The sequence below is a fragment of the Sorex araneus genome, chromosome X (assembly GCF_027595985.1).
Source record: "Sorex araneus isolate mSorAra2 chromosome X, mSorAra2.pri, whole genome shotgun sequence".
NCBI classification, from domain to species: Eukaryota; Metazoa; Chordata; class Mammalia; order Eulipotyphla; family Soricidae; genus Sorex; species Sorex araneus.
The window spans coordinates 147276422-147294271 of record NC_073313.1 but is presented as its reverse complement, the minus strand read 5'-3'; the positions used below and the strand labels follow the sequence as shown (position 1 = coordinate 147294271).

General features: G+C 40.7%; 1 protein-coding gene and 1 pseudogene across 1 annotated transcript in view; one reads left to right on the top strand and one right to left on the bottom strand.

The window, feature by feature from the left end:
* Positions 1-17850, top strand: part of HEPH (hephaestin) — a 187536-nt gene that overhangs the window by 42352 nt on the left and 127334 nt on the right. The gene's annotated exons all lie outside the window — the stretch shown is intronic.
* On the bottom strand, positions 3409-6250 carry LOC101546133 (vasculin-like protein 1; annotated as a pseudogene).

The window sequence follows — 17850 nt, the reverse complement described above, 5'->3', positions numbered from 1 at the left end:
CACCACCATTATTTACAGTTTTCCCCACCACCTGTTGACTCTTACCCCATAGCAGGCCCTCAATATTTTATTTTATATTATTTGTTATAAATGATTTGCTAAAGAATAATAAAAAGGTGTTTCCTTAGAAGAAACTTAGTGAAGATTTTGATATCTTACTATAGACCTGGGCTGGAGCGATAGCACAGTGGGTAGGGCATTTGCCTTACACACGGCCGACCTGTGTTCAATTATTCTGTCCCTCTCGGAGAGCCCAGCAATCTACCGAGAGTATCCCACCTGCACGACAGAGCCTGCACCTGCACGACAGAGCCTGGCAAGCTGCCTGTGGCATATTCGATATGCCAAAAACAGTAACAGCAAGTCTCACTTTGTGTTCCTGGAGCGAGCAGATGGCATTGGACTACACTAGCATGCAACAGGGACGAATGGAGATGTTACTGGTACCCTCTCGAGCAAATCGATAAATAATGGAACAATGATGCTACTATAGATCCATTAAGCCCTTGATAAGAGATTACTAAAATGCTGTTACAGGTCAAGGCTTTTGTGCTTATATTTTGTTAATCAAGATTAGTTGCCTTCTATATTACATCTCATCCAGTCTGATGTGCAGCTACTGCTTTTTCAGTTTGTAGAGTTTGAGATGTCTCTCAAACCAGGAAGTCCAAATTTTTTTGTGATGATATAGCTAGAGTTAAATTTCTAACTGAGTTGTGGTTTTGAGACATGCGTGTGACTGTTGGGTTTTTGGGAAGTACAGGGAGATGGGGAAAGATAGTCCATTCCTGTTGAGACCCTGGATATTTCAGTCGCAAAACTCACATACCTCAGTTTTTCAAAAGATTAATTTCTGGATGAGGCTTGTCTGAGCAGTGGAGTCCTGCCAGAAGCATGGCAGTTATTGTGGAGCATGGAGGTTTTCCACTGCCAGGGCTCTGTTTGGGCAGGCGAGGAGCTCAACCACCCACCTCTGAGTTGCTCCAGAAGACTCAGCCTTGCTCGGACTCCAGAAGAATCTCTGAAACTTGTTTATCTTTTCAGAGTTATTTATGAGTCTACGAATCATGACTGGTGAATGAGTTTACTTGGTGCCAGTGGTGGTTCATTTGATTGACTGCTGGGACTTCCAGAAATACAGTGAGATAAGGGGATATAGCCCATCCCCAAACCTGTGAAAGTCTAAAGATTTCAATCACCAAACACATATACCTGAGTTTTTCAACATATTAATTTCTCAGTAAGGCTTGTCTGAGCAGTGGAGTCTGGCTAGGAGCATGGAAGTGATTGTGGAGTATGGAGTTTTCAGCTGCTGTGACTTGCCTGGAACTTTTCTGTCTACAATTGGCTTGTATGATTGTTATCCATTCTGTAACTCTGAGCCTAAATTGATCCTATAAGTTTAGCCATGTTTCATGCAATCAGCAGTTAGTTGAATCTTCTTTCCTGATACATCTAGCTATTCTATGTCTTTTTTACAAGAGCATCTAGTCCATCGATGTTCAATAATTATAGACTTAAGGGTTGTTTTGCAATTTGGGTTTTTTTTTTGGTGTGTGTGTTTGTGGTTTAGTTATTTTTACAAACGCCCATTTGGTTTGTTCTTGGTGGCTTTTCAGTAGTTCTTGTAAGATTGCTTTATATGTTTCAAATTTTGCCAGCTCATGCTTGTCTTAAAATATTTTTCTTTCAAATCTAAATGAAAGATTTACATACTCTAGGTTGTATTTTTATTCAGTACATTCAGCATGTCATTCCACTCTTTTCTTGCTTGAATTGTAGTATATGGAAGTTCTGCAGTGATTCATATGTTATTGCTTTTGTACTTGAAATTTTTCTTCTGTTTTGATACTTTAAGTAGTCTGTCTCTGTCTTTTGTTTTTACCATTGTTATTACTATGTACCTTGGCATTGTGTTGTTTGAATCTAGTTTTTGGTGCTCTTTGGGCCTCTTGACTATGTGCAGAAGCTTCCCTCCATAAACTGAGGTAGTTCTCACTGTCATTCTTCCCCTTTCTTTTATCCTCTTCTTCTGGTATTACTATAATTTATAGATAATCATTATTGGTGTGATTTATCATGAATTTTACCCTCTCTATTCATACACTTCCCTCTTCTTTGGCTATTTCATTATTGCTAATGTATAGCATATTATCTTCAATGCCACTGGTGCAGTTCTCCACTTACTGATTTCTGCTTCTGTAGTTTGCTATATTATTTCTTAGCTCCTCAATTTCTTTGGTGTGGACTCTCTGATATTCTTAATGAATTACTTCTTGAGCTGATTGAATTTATCTTTCAGGACTTGTTTGGTTTCCATTGCCATTTATGGAGTGTTGATTTGAGGGTCTCCTCTATGAGGATGAGATTCTTATTGAGCTAAGAGGATTTTTATGGACTCCCATCCTTGTCAGCCATTGTAAGTAAATTCCTTTGTCTACAAACTGTAGACAGCATCTTTAGATTTTTGCAGGTACTGTCATTTCAGCTTTAAATTCCTAGTATCTGAGTAGTGATATGACCTGTCATTTAACTCATATCTTATTACTTCTTTGTAGGGGCTATTCTACTGTTTGTGATCTATTTTTCCAACTCTTTCTATGATCCTCAAATGGCATTTCAGTGGACAAGCAGGTGTAGGTATAGTTACTCCCATTTAAATATTAGTGTTGCTGTGGTTGTATTTTTTTACTGATGCAAAATATTTATTCCAAGTTAGTTATTTTATGCAGTAGTTTTCCCCCCTCAACAGACTTGTGATAACCACTTCTTTTAAATCTGTAAATAATGTTATCAAAATAATCTTAATCTTTGAAATTTCACAAAAATTTATATTTTACAATCCACCCTGAATATCAAGGCTGCAAGAATAACAACATTTCTTATATCCAAATATTTTACAGCTGTGCCCAAAAAGGGAAAAATAAAGAAAACCACATATGCTTGGTTAAGGGCTAATGTTACCCAAGCAGCCAAAAATAAAATATCCAAATTATTAGCATTAATTTAATACAATTATAACTTAAATAGTCACTTCGTCATTGACAATGATTGCTTGAGCACAGGGGTGCATGCCCCAAGGGCTGGTAGTAGAAGCTGCTGCAGACCAGTATCTCCTCTGCATGGCCAGCTCCCACCTGTGCACTGCCCCATCTATATTGTGTACGTGTGTGCATTTTAAAATCTTTCCCACCACAAACTTCTATTAAGCAGAAAACAGGGAAAAAGAACAAAAGCTAAACAAGTCAATTGCTCTTTGGGATATGATTACTCCCCTTGTGCATGAAATATAAATAAAGAACCTAGGAAAATGCAAAGGCAAAGAATTATTTCTTTTGTACACTCCCTAAACACATAAGCTGAGTTTCCTGGACCAGATTTAACTACCAGCATCTACACTCCCTAATTTCAGGCATCATCATCTGATGTTTCACTGCTACTGGTTCTGAGTCTGAGTCCTCAAACTCTGCTTTACAAGTGCTTCTCCAAGGGGAGAAGAGGCTGGAACTGCGGCTCTGCAAGAAGCCATTCTTTCCAAAGTCATTTCTTCTCAGCTGCTCTGTCTTCATGTGGAACTCTTTGAGTTCATCCTCTGTGAGAGGAAGGCAATTCTCATCATTTTCAGGATATTCTTGCCATCCCATTGCTTTCAGTAATCGATGTTCCGCTTCCAGAGAGTGTGAGAGGACCTCCCTTTCTTCTTCTACAGGGTGAGCAAGACCATTCTGATTACAGCCTTCCTCTCCATTTTCCTTTGGTTCAAGTGTGCTGCTGTCCTCCAGTTGGTCACAGTCTCTGTTCTCTGAGAAGTCTCCGTTCCGGTCATCCTTCAGAGTCTTTAGGAACTCACTTTTCCTGTCGGAAGTTCAGCGGGTCAACTTGGTCAGGAGAGAGGAGCTAATCTCAATGGGAGGAGTGGTGCTGGATGGACTCTCTTTGGGAGAGCTCAGAATTGAGCCACTAGCCAGTACTACTGGTTTGGTAACAGAGATTGGACTGGTAAATGCAGATTCCCAACCAGAGGAAAGGGATCCTGACTTGTGTTCCATTCTGTTAGCTTTCCATGCACTGAGCTTGGAAGGGGGTGGTGCAGGCTTAGGAACCAGATTCTTATACACACTTGGGACCATAGTTGATGATTTGTTTCCATTTTCATGGTGAGATCCTGGTGAGGTGAATGCAGCAGAGAAGGCAGCAGTAGGATCTTCTTTGGAAACTTTTTTGATGACTAGCATCTTGGAGGATTGCTTGGCACAAGGTGGGTTTTCCCACACTCCAGAAGGGGTCCCAATAGGTCTGCATGGCTGATTCTCTTTGCTAGCTTCTGGATTCAAAGAAGGAAAATCTTCTTCTTCGAACTGCAACTTTTCCATTTTGTTGTCTTTCTTTTCTTCCCTAGTCTCCGTGGGAGGCTTTTCCTGAAAGGCACAGCCTTTTTTTAATAATCTATTAATAAAGTTTATTATGTATTTTTATTTACTAGTTTATTTTTAATTAGTGAGTCAACGTGAGGGTACAGTTACAGATTTATACATTTTTGTGCTCATGTTTTCCCCCATACAAAGTTCGATAACCCATCCCTTCACCAGTGCCCATTCTCCACCACCAGTAAACCCAACATCCCTCCCGCCCTCCCCAGTCCCGTCTTCCCCCACCCCACACTGCCATTATGGCAGGGTATTCCCTTTCGTTCTCTCTCTCTGATTAGGTGTTGTGGTTTGCAATAAAGGTGTTGAGTGGCCATTGTGTTCAGTCTCTAGTCTATATTCGGCCCGCATTACCCTTCCCCCACATGACCTCAGACCACATTTTACTTGGTGGTCCCTTCCCTGAGTTAACCAGAATGAGAGACCAGCCTCCAAGCCATGGAGACAACCTTCTGGTACTTATTTCTACTATTCTTGGGCGTTAGTCTTATAGTCTATTATTCTATATTCCACAGATGAGTGCAATCTTTCTATGTCTGTCTCTCTCTTTCTGACTCATTTCACTTAGCATGATACTTTCCATGCTGATCCACTTATATGCAAAGTTCATGACCTCATTTTTTCTAACAGCTGCATAGTATTCCATTGTATAGATGTACCAAAGTTTCTTCAACCAGTCATCTGTTCTAGGGCACTCGGGTTTTTTCCAGATTCTGGCTATTGTAAACAGTGCTGCGATGAACATATAAGTGCAGATGTCATTTCGACTATACATTTTGGCTTTTCTGGGATATATTCCCAGCAGTGGTATTGCTGGGTCAAATGGGAGCTCAACCTCTAGTTTTTTGAGAATCGTCCATATTGTTTTCCAAAAGGGCTGAACTAGCTGGCATTCCCACCAGCAGTGTAGAAGGGTCCCTTTCTCCCCACATCCTCTCCAACAGCGGTAGGCACAGCCTTTCTGAGAGTAGAAGCTGCCATTCCAGTGGCGATGGTTCCCTGTGCCACTTGTACTATGCTGGTTCATGCCATCATGACCTCGTGAAAAGACATGCCAACCAGACGGGGTCCCTGTGATTCCAGCATATGCTCCCTTAGAAACACCAGAGTCCACAGAATCATGACTAAACAGGGAGGGCTGGTGCCAGGAATCTCCTGTAGTTCGCAGAGGTCCACTGTTGAAAAAGCCATCAGAGGAATTATGTCTAGGAAGGCTTACTCCGTATTTACCATCACTTCATGGTAGGTGCTCTCCGTGTTTTTCAAAGGTGGCTGTAGATGACTTAGCTGACTGTGGTGTGGAGAAATTTAGCCAAGCAGGAACAAAGTCATGCTGCGCCATTTAGGTCCAGTGTTTCTTTTCAGCAAGGTGAGGCATCCAACCTCATGGCCAGGATCCCAGAGTGTAACCTCTGTGGTCCTGTTTCCTGATGCCTTGACTGTAATCTGGAATTCCCACGAGGTTTCCTTGATAAAAGGGTGCCTAATGAGGCTGGCCAGCAGCGAGCCTTGTCCAAAGCCTTGTGATGAAGCACAAAGAAGCCGGGTTCTGTGTCGCCACTCAGTTCCCTCGATAGCTCATCTTAAACTACTATCTAGTTTCTGACACGTTTCCAAGGGGAAAAGGGAAAGGGGGAGGGGGAAGGGGGACATAAAAAGTATTTGTTACATTTAAAAAATGGGGGAAAGGGGAAAAAGCTAAGTCTATGTTCACCTCATTCAATTCTCTTGAGTGACACTTCTATTATTAAATAGATAATACATGGACATTTGCACAGTGAGTGCAAATACTGTTCATAACAAGACCATAACTGGAAAAAGAGATAATCGCATGTGGGCATGTGGGCAAATAATGTCATCAAAGTAAAAGATAAAAAATCTTAAAGAGTTATAAAGATCTTCTGAGAAGTCAACTCCAGAGGCAAAACACTGACATAAAAGACCCTTGATTTACTTATCTCATAATTCATGCAGCTGCTAAAAAGTATATGTTTTTTATTTTTTTAATATTTGTCTTATCCTTCAAAATCCAAGGATATAAGAAATCTTAATAATAACAAAAAAAGACAGCAACTTCATATACTTTCTTCTCCACAGAATAGCAGCTTTCAAGGTAAATTTCCTGCTATAAAGATTCCAAATGTATCTTCTATGTCTTTGGTCTTCACTATAAACTCAGAGCAAATTTAAAACAAGTAGAAAGGAGTGGGAATGGGGAGGAAATAAATGTTAAGGGAAAAGGAGAAAGACAGTTCCAAAAGTGAGGTTTTCTGCTCTTCAGTTTTCTGTATATCACTTGGTTCTTCTGTTCCTTCCAGAAGACTGAATCGAACTACTGGAAGGTCATATGAAGATTCTTCTATGTCTTCGGTATAGAAATCACATATTATTTTGGATCCATTTCATCATCATTCAATCATTTAAAAGGCCACAGGAATCAATCTCGGGCTGTGGCGGGTTCTACAGCTGGGGTCCAGATGCCGTGTCTGAGGGAGCGTCCCCAGCTTCCAGATCTGGCAGAGATAGATAGCCCACAACCATAACAAAGCTCTTCCCCTGTGGTTGTATTTTGAGACTGAATTCTGATGCTTCCTTTTGTGGAGTATAGGATAAGATCACATGAAGCTGACACCCAAGGACAGTACATACAAGGGCCAGGAGGATTTCTCCATAGCCGGAAGTCTGCTTCATGAGCAGAGGGGAGAAGGCAGATGGAATAGAGAAGGGAATCACTAAGAAAATGATGGCTGGAGGAATAAGTTGGGATGGGAGATGTGTGTCTAAAGTAGATAATGGACCAAACATGATGACCTCTCAGTGTCTGTGTTGCAAGTCATATTTCCCAAAAATAGAGAGAGTATGGGAAATATTGTCTGCCATGGAGGCAGGGGGAGGGTGGGAAAAGGGGGGATACCAGGGATATTGGTGTGGGGGAATGTGCACTGGTGGATGGATGGGTGTTTTATCATTGTGTGATTGTAACCTAGTCATGAATGCTTGTAACTATCTCACAGTGATTCAATTAAAAAAAAAGAATTGTGAGCCTTCCTTTACCCACCAGTCTGTATGATAGCAGAGTTGAAGCAGGGGAAGCTCTCATGCAGACACAATTGGTTTGGGATATTTGTGCGACCACTTGGGCCACTTCTGGCAACTGGGGTTGTTCAGAGAGGTGGTCTTATGGGGACGGCAATAGGGGAGCTCTCTGTAAGTGGGGAAATGGCTCCTGTGTCAGGTCAAGCAGAGACTGGGAACTTAGTGCCAGCAGCAAAAAAACAACATACACTAAGATAAGGTAGAGGCAGGGTTGGGGTGGTGTGAGGGATACTGGGATCATTAGTGGTGGAGAATGGGACTGGTGGAGGGATAGGTACTCAAGCATTGTATGACTGAAACACAAGCACGAAAATTTGTAAGTCTGTAACTGTACCTCACGGTGATTCACTAATAAAAGATGTTAAAAAATGTTAAATAGATAGAAGCAGAGGTAAAAGGGGTAAGTCCAGAGGGGTGGTCTTGAGGGATGCACTGTGAGCGCTGGTGAGTTGTCTTTAGGCAGAGGAAAGTATCCTCTTCTAGCTCAGGTTTCCTGGGGATGGGGGTAGCTATATCCCACATATTAAAATTACCCTCTGTATCTGTTCCACTCCTTCTACAATTTTTGATGTTCTTTTTCTTGTAAAGTTCTAGAGGTGCTACATAAAAATGTATATTTTTGTATTTATATATTTTTTAGAATACCTTTTTCAGATGAGTGGTGGGTAAACATTCTCTCCCAGCCTGTGGGATGTCTTTAAAATTTGGCCCTCATTTCTTTTGTGATACACAGCTTATTTGTTGATGCAATCTCATTTGTTAATCCTTGCTTCCGTTTGCTGGGCTGATGGCAATGACTTGTTAAAGATTTCTCTAGATTCAACATCATAAAGCATGACTCTGTTGTCCTGAGATAATTTTCTTATTCCAATACCACACTGTTTTTATCACTAAAATTTTACTGCATGATTTAAAATTGGGGAGAGAGAAGCCTCCCAACTTTTCCCTTAGGGTTATTATACTATTTTGAGCATTTTGATATGCTACTTAAATTGAAACAGAATTTAATTTATAAATCCGAAAATCATGGGAATTTTATTGGGAGTATATCCATATTGTTTTCCAAAAAGGCTGGACTAATCAATATTCGCACAAACAATGGAAGAAAGTTCCATTCTCTCCACATCCACACCAGCACTGATTATTCTTGTTCTTTTTGATGTGTGCTATAAGATGAGAGCACACTATAATCCTCTGTAGTATAAGATGATGCCTCATTGTTGTTTTCATTTTTCATGTGCCCTTTGGCCTTTTTTATTTCTTTTTTTGAGGAAGCTTCTGTTCATTTCTTCTCCCCATTTTGTGTTGCGGTTGGAGGATTTTTTCTTTCACAATTCTACTAATGTATTTTTTCCCATTCCATGGATTATCTCTGTATTTTGGTCACTGTTTCTTTTGAGGTGCAGGAGCTTCTTAGTTTAATGTAGTCCCATTTGTTTATGTTTGTTTCCACTTGCTTTGTGAGTGGTGTTTCATCGTTAAAGATACCTTTAGCTTCCATGTCATGGAGGTTCTACTTACATTTTCCTCCATCTACTTTATGGATTCAAGTCTGATATTGATGTCTTTAGTTGACTTTGATCTGTTTTCTTTGCCTGGTATTAGAGGTCAGATACCATTTTTTGAAGTTAGCTGTCCATTTTCCCCAGCTAGACTTTTTGAAGAGGCTTTCCTTGTTCCACTTCACAGTTATTAATTCTTTATCAAATGTTAAGTGATCACATATTTGAGAATCTGTGACACAACATTCAACTCTGCTCCATTGATCTGCAGGTCTGTTTCTAGCCCACTACCATGTTGTTTCAATTACTACTGTTTTAATTACTACTGAAATACAGTTTGAAGTTGGGGAAGATGATGCCTTTTCCCCAAGGATGCCTTTAGCTATTTGTGGGGATTATTGTTCCATAGGAATTTCAGGAGTGTTTTGTCTATGTCATTGACTAATGTCATTCGTATGCTTACAGGGACTACATTAAATCTGTATAATACTTTGGGAAGCATTGCCATTTTGATAATGCTAATCATCCCAATCCATGAGCAGGGGATGTGTCTTCATTTACTAGAGTCCTCTCATGTTTTAAGTAGTGTTTTGTAATTTTATCTGTATAGGTCCTTCACCTCATTAGTTAAGCTAATTCCGAGATACTTAATTTTCTGAGGCAGTATTGTGAACAAGATTTTTTTAATAACTCTGTCTTCTCTTTCATTATTTTTATATAGGAAAGTCATGGACTTGTATGTGTTGATTTGGTAGCCTGACACTTTAGTTTATGAACCTATTGCTTCTAGGAGCCTGTTTGTAAAGTCTTTAGAATATTTTCTAAGTATGGTTTCTAAATATAGTTTGCAAATATTGATAGCATGATCTCTTCCTTTCCTGTGTGTGCCTTTTATATCTTTTACTTGCCTAGCTGCGATGGCAATAACTTCCAGCACTATAATAAATAGGAGTGACCAAAGTGGGCAACTGTGTCTTGTCCCTGATGTTATATAAATCCTTCTTTGTCATGGTGTATGAACATTTTTTATGCTTTTTGGGTCACACCCAGTGATGCACAGTGGTTACTCCTGGCTCTACACTCAGGAACCACTCTTGGTGGTGTTCACGGGACCATATGGGATGCTGGGTCGGCCACATGCAAGGCAAAAAATGCCCTACCCAATGTGCTCTCGCTCCAGCCCCAATGGTGTATGAACTTTTTGTTGAGTCGTTAGATTCTGTTTGCTAGGATTTTGTTGAGGATATTTGTATCTGTGTTCATCAGGGATATCAGCCAATAATTCTCTTTCTTTGTAGTATCTCTGTCAGCTTTTGGAATCAGGGTGATATTTGCTTCATATATTCTGTTTAAAAGTGTGTCTTATTCTTCAGTTTCCTGTAAAATATGGAAAAGGATTTGGAGTAATTCCTCCTTAAATATTTGGAAGAATTCACCAGTGAATCCATGTGAGTCAGGACTTTTGTTTTGGCAAGAATATTTATTATCTTTTTTAATTTCCTTGATTGTGATAGGTCTCTTCAGGTACACTAGGTCCTCTTCGTTCAGCCTTGGGAGGCTATTGAATACAGGAATTTAGACATTTCCTTGAGGTTTTCTTGTTTCATGGCACAAGGTTCTCAAAATTAACTCTGATGATTCTTTGAATTTCTGTAGTTTCTGTTGTGATGTCACCTTTTTATTTCTGATTCTGTTTATTAGTGTTTTCTGTCTCCCTTTCTTTGTGAGTCTTGCTAGAGGTTTATCGATTATGTTTTTTTTTTAATTTTGCTTTTTGGATCACACCCAGTGATGCTCAGGGGTCCTGGCTCTACACTCAGGAGTTACTCCTGGTGGTGCTCGGGGGACCATGTGGAATGCTGGGAATCGAACCCGGGTCGGACCGCGTGCAATACAAATGCCCTACCCGCTGTGTTATCACTCCAGCTCCCGATCATGTTTATTTTCTAAAAGAAACAGCTATTAGTTTCATTGATCTTCTGATTGTTTTCTGGGCTTCCATTGCATTAATTTCTGCTCTAAGTTTTATTATTTCCTTCATCCTGATTGGGTTGGGCTCCTTTTGTAGGTCACTCTCCAAGCTCTTAATCAGTGAGGTTAGGTTACTTATGTGGGCTTGCTTTCCTTCCTGAGGAATGCTTGTACAGCTTTAAATGTTCCTCTTTACACAGCTTTTGCCTTGTCCCTGCTGGTTAGTAACTCGTGTTTTCGTTTCTTTCCTGGAATCTTTTGATTTCCTCTTTGATTTTATGTCTAAGCTACTGGTTGTTCAGTAATGAGCTGCGTAATTTCCCAGTGTATTGGATTTTCTGTTTGTATGTATAATTCACTACTATTTTTTCAGTGCATCATGGTCTGAAAGCGGCCTGGAGCATAACGGTGGCTGTGTAGTAGAGGTAGTGGAGTTCTGCTAGTGAGGTATTTATCTGGCTCCAGTAGGGTGGGGTGTCTGGATTTGATTCCTGGAGCTCTGAAGATTGGAGGAGGCAGACAGAGGATCTTGATTCCGGGTCTCGTTGAGCCTGGAGTCCAAGGTCACAAAGTTCTGCTTTACCTGGTTCTGTGGGGCTTCACTCATGCGTTAGTTTTGGCGCAAGTGTCAGAAAGCGGTCATCCCTCGATATGCCAAAAACAGTAACAACAATGGGCCTCATTTGCCTGACACTGAAAAAGCCCCCAATATGGCAGTGTTAAGAAGGATGAGGAAGGAGAGTCTGATACAATCTCAGGGATGAACTAGACTGTCAAAACAAAGAAAGACTAAAATTACTGTCTGTACTTTCAACACACATATGCTGGCATCAGAAGCATCCATTGAGGACCTGATGCTGCATGCACAGAAGATCAAGTACGACATCATTGGTCTGACCGAAATGAGAAGGCATCAATCACATCACGCCATTTTCGAAACTGGAGAAGAACTGTTCCTCGGAACATGCGACAACAGAGGTGTTGGTGGCATTGGTGTCCTTGTCAACACGAACTTGGCCATGAGCATTGATTCATTCGAATGCCTAACAACTTGAATCGGACGATTATGATTTAATAGATGTGGCTCACTGCCGGCAGTTTCTATCTTCGTCGTCTATGCACCAACATCCAACTACGATAAAGAAGAAATTGAGAAGTTCTACATGGAGCTGGAGAAGTTCTATAAAAAAGACCACACCTTCTACAAGATCACTGTTGGTGATTTTATTGCCAAGATAGGACTGAGAAGGTTGCCCGAAGAACTTCACACTGGGTCCCATGGACTACAATGGAACAAACAGGATGAGAGACTGTCTGAGTTCATCATGTTGACCAAGACCATGTATGGTAACTCACAGTTCCAGAAGACCGAATCTAAACATTGGACATGGGAGTGTCCCGCTGGACAGTTCCACAATGAAATTGACCATAATATTCAATCAAAGGTATTGCTTGACTTATGTTGCTGTTGTGCCAAAATTTCAAACAAGACTGGACCACCGTCGACTTTGTGCAAAATTCTACTTCACAGAGCAGGGAGAAAGGTCTGCAAAGTTTATGTTTAAAAAGAGAACTCCCAGAATGACACCAACAGGGAGCTCTTTGGCACTATTGCAGCAATGTGGGAAGATGCCGTCATTGACAACATCGACGATGAATACAATCGACTGGTTCAGACTACCATGACTGAGTGAAGAATGCTGAGAGCGGGAAAGCCACAAACAGACGCCTGTCTTCGGAAACTCTCAAGCTCATTCGCCAACATGGTTTGGCAAGAGCCTCAGGTAGCCACAAGGTAATGTCTGAGCTCGCAAAGCAGTGCAGAGAAGCGATAAAGGAAGACCTCAAAGAGAGAAGAGCAGCAGTGTTGGCTGATGCACAGAAGCGAGGGAAAAGTATTCGCAAGGCTCACCTGTCCTTCACCAACTAAAAGACCAAGATGACTGGCCTCTGACTTCCTGATGGACCTGTCACATCTTCCAGAAAGGCAATGGAGAGGATTATTCATGACTTCTACTCAGATGTCTTTGACAGCCACGTCCACCTGCCCACATACCAAATTCCACAGGATGGATATGTCATTCCCAATGTCCTTTCTGAAATCCAACATGCCATTTCGTTTGTAAAGACACATACAGCACCTGGCCAGACAAGGTCAGACCCGAACACCTGAAGAATCTGCCACCAGTACTTGTCAATACACTGGCTCGGCTCTTCACACACTACCTCTCCATATGTAAGGTTCCGTCCCAGTGATAAATCAGCAGGACTGTTCTGTTGTACAAGAAGGGAGACATCCATGACATCGGCACCTATTGCCCAATTTGCCTGCAGTCTGTCGTCTACAAGTTGTTCACTCAAGTCATCCTGAATAGAATAGGCAGAACACTAGATGAAGGACTAGTCTGGTTACTGTATCTTTTGCAGTGCAGAAGCTTTTTAGTTTAATGTTGTGTAAAAACAAAAAAGATAAGGGAGAGGGACGCCAGTTGTGTAAAAACAAAGAAAGGGGCAAGGAGGGGAGCACCTCACCACACAGGGCACAGGCACAGGGCAGCGGTGCTGTCTCTCCCGCAACCCGCGTTTGGTAGTCTCCAGCCACTTCCCCCACCCCGGGGAGATGATAAGGCAGGCGAAGGAAGGAATGGAGTCAAGCTGGTTGGTCTCAGTTGCAGTTTATTCCATTCCCATCTCCATTCTCCTCTGAGTCTCCTCCTGCTTCTCCCTCCCCCATGCTACTTCATTCTCCTTCTTCTCTGGATCTGGATCTCGATCTAGCTTCTCCAGATCTGGTATTGGGACTGACCAGCCCCCAGCCCAGTCTCACAGCCTAGTTAAATCCCCCAGCTTGAGGGGTTGGGGCTTACACATAGGTGTGGTCACAATCAATAGGGGTAAAATTCTTTCCCTCAGGGGATGCTTCTTCTAGGACAGATTCTCTTTCAGCAGGACACACACCCAAGAACAAAATCCCATGTGTGTATTTCTCCTCTCCTTGTCCAACTAGCATATAAGCATTCATAAAATTAATCATTTTGTATGGACATAGCAAGAGATGCATTAAGCTTATAGAATTGCTTTCTTGGGGTCATCTCAATCTCAGACTACAGTGCTCAGGCCAGATTAGTCTTTCCTATCCCTAGCAGGGTCCTAGTCTTGTCATTGCTTTTGGATCATGACATGAAATATCCATGAACAAGCTCTTAACTTATAGTTAAGCATTAGGCACTTTGGCCAGGCCCATCTCAATGCCAGGGTAGCACATAACTCACCGCTTGCCCTGGGTCCGTCCCATCCCTCTTCGGGACCCTGCTTTTGGGGGTGCTAGAAAGTAAGGGCAGCTAAGGGTTAAGTCAAGAAAGCAGATGCGGGGCTGGAGCGATAGCACAGCGGGTAGGGCGTTTGCCTTGCACGCGGCCAACCCAGGTTCGAATCCCAGCATCCCATATGGTCCCCTGAGCACCGCCAGGGGTGATTCCTGAGTGCATGAGCCAGGAGTGACCCCTGTGCATCGCCAGGTGTGACCCAAAAAGAAAAAAAAAAAAGAAAGCAGATGCCTGGGAATGAATAATATTCGAAGCCAATTAAATCCCATGTTACCAAAGCATATTAACAACTGTCTTTCTTTGTCCATACAAAATGGATATTGCTTTAGAGTAAACTATTCAAAAGACATAAGGATAGGAGAAAGGCAATATTAACTTACAATACTAGTTCACTGTCCTAGCAAGGTCTGACCTTACAAATTAACACAGTCTGATTAGGGAAAGAGCTGATAAACTGGTTGGGGAAGAGAGCATAGAAGTGATTACATATAGACAAAGGAGTGGAAGTGATTCGGGAGCACCTTGACGGTCGTGACAGATATACCTAAGCTCCTAGTGGCAAGGGGAGCAGGACATATCAATGTAGTCAAGAATTGTTTAGAGATTATTACCAGATAAGCCCAAACTCTGTGACAAGGGAGAAAGGACAAACCGATGATATCCTACAAATATAGTCCCATTTGTTTATCTCTGTTTCCACTTGGTTGGTCAGTTGCAAGTCATCTTTGAAGATACATTTAGCTTCAATGTCGTGGAGTGTTTTGCCGACCTTGTCTTCAATGTACCTTATGGATTGTGGTCTGATGTTGAGGTCTTTAATCCATTTTGATCTGATTTTTCTGCAAGGTTTCAGGTCAAGGTCTAAGCCCACTGTTTTGCATGTGGTTGTCCAGTTATGCCAGCACCATTTGTTAAAAAGGCTTTCCTTGCTCCACTTCACATTTCTTGCTCCCTTATCAGAGATTAGATGATCATACATTTGGGGTTGTGTGTAAGGATATTCCACTCTGTTCCATTGATCTGTGGCGCTGCCTTTGTTCCAGTACCATGCTGTTTAGATTATTATCACTTTGTAGTAAAGTTTGAGGTTGGGGAGGGTGATGCCTCCTATTGTCTTTTTCCCAAGAATTGTTTTAGCTATCCGTGTGCGTTTGTTGTTCCATATGAATTTCAGAATTGCTTGATTCATTTCTTTGAAGAATTTCTTGGGTATCCTTATAGGGATCACATTGAATCTTTATAATGCTTTGGGGAGTATTGCCATTTTGACAATGTTGATTCTCCCTATCCATGAGCAGGGTATATGTTTCCATTTCTTCATGTCCTCTTTTATTTCAGGAAAGCTCTCACCAAAATGGGTTTTGGAGAAACTTTGCTCAAGATAGTCAAAGCCATCTACCACAAACCTATGGCAAGCATTATCCTCAATGGGGAAAAACTAAGGGCCTTTCCTCTAAGATCAGGGACAAGACAAGGATGCCCACTCTCACCACTTCTGTTCAATATACTACTGGAAGTACTTGCAATAACTGTTAGGCGAGAAAAAGATATTAAGGGCATCCAGATAGGAAAGGAAGAAATCAAACTCTCATTACTCGCAGACGATATGATACTATATCTAGAGAAGCCTAAAACCTCTACTAAGAAACTTTTAGAAACAATAGACTTGTACAGTAAAGTCGCAGACTATAAAATCAATACCCAAAAATCCATGGCCTTCCTATATGCAAACAATGAGACAGAGGAAAGGGACATGAAGAGAGCAATCCCTAAACAATCCCACAATCGTGCCCCAGAAAATCAAGTACCTCGAAATCCGCTTAACTGAAGAAGTAGAAGACCTCTACAAAGAAAACTATACAACGCTACACTATATTCAACCATCTTTTCATCCCTGGGATGAATCCCAGTTGATTGCAATGGATTAGTTTTTGGATATGCTGTTGGATTTGGTTCAATACAATTTTGTTGATGATTTTATCATTGGTGTTCATTAAGGAAATCTGTCTGTAGTTTACTTTTTTCAAAATGTCTCTCTAGTTTTGTATCAGTTTGATGATATCTTCAAGGATGGTGTTAAGAAGGTTCCTGTTTCCTTGATCCTTGGAACAGCTGAAGGATCAACAGCAGCAAGTCTTCTCTGAAGGCTTAATAGAATTCACTTGCAAAGCCATCTATACCACAACTTTTGTTTTATGAGGGAGATTCTTGATTACTGTATCATTTTCCTTGTTGCAATTGTTTTTTAAAGGTTTTCTATTTGTTCTTCATTGAGTTTAGGGAGATTATATGTTTCTAAGAATCTATCCATTTCTTCTAAGTTCTCTCACTTAACTGAGTAGATTTGTTCATAGTAATCTATTATGATGCCCTGCATTTCTGAGAGTTCTTTTGTAATTTCTCTCTTTCATTGATGTTTCTAATTACTTGAATACATTCTTGTTTTTCTTTGTGAGTTTAGCCAAAGCTTTGGCTACTCATTTATTCATTTTATGAACCAAGTTTCTGTTTCATTGGCTTGTTTTGCTTTCTTTGTTTCTATATCATTGATTTCTGCTGTGGTTTTTATTATTTTCTTCCTTCTGCTTTTCTTTGCATTCATCTGTTGTTGGTTCTCCAGATGTTTGAAATGTTCCTTTAGGCTGCTAATTTTATCCTTTCTTCTTTCCTAATGTTGCTGGATTGCCATGTGCTTACTTTTAAGTATGACTTTTGCTATGTCTTAGGTTTTGATTATATTTTTCTTTATTATCATTAGACTTGTAAAAATTTTTAAAATATCTTTCTTCTTTGATCCAGCTGTTATTTATTGCATATTGTTCAGTCTAGAGGTGTTACTTTTTCTCCATCTTCTTTTTATGATTAAATTGTCTCTCTGTGGTGTTGTGGTCTGATAGGATAATTTTATGGTTTTCATTTTATGTAGGTTTGTCTCATGCCCTAGTATGTGATGTATCTTGTACAATGTCCTATGTTCACTAGAGATGAATGTGCATTCAGCTTTTTGAGGATGTCAGGCCTTGTATATATCCACTAGTCCCAGCCCTTCTCATTCTGCATTTGGTGCTCTTATGCATTACTGACGTTTTGTCTAGTTCATCTGTCAAGTGATGCCACTGAAGTATTGAAATTTCCATGTGTTTCCTTCCATATGTTTCTTTAGATTTTTGAGCAAAAGCTGTATAAATATTTCTGACTCTTCATTTGGTTTATATATTAATCATAATTAGTATTTCTTGATCTATTGTTCTCTTAAGCAGTATGTAATGTCCATTCCTTTCTCTAAGTACTTCTTTACGTTGAATGTTGTTTGGTCTGATATAATTGTGGCTGTCTCAGCTTTCTTTATTGAGTTTACTGTTGGCTTGTATAATTGTTTTCAATTCTCTCGCTCTGATTCTGTATATATCCTGTGATATCAGATGTGTTTTGTCTCGTCAGCAAATGGATAGATTTTGCTTTCTGATCCATTCTGCCACTCTGTATCATTTGATGGGATAGTTCAGTCATTGACATTCTGAGAAATTA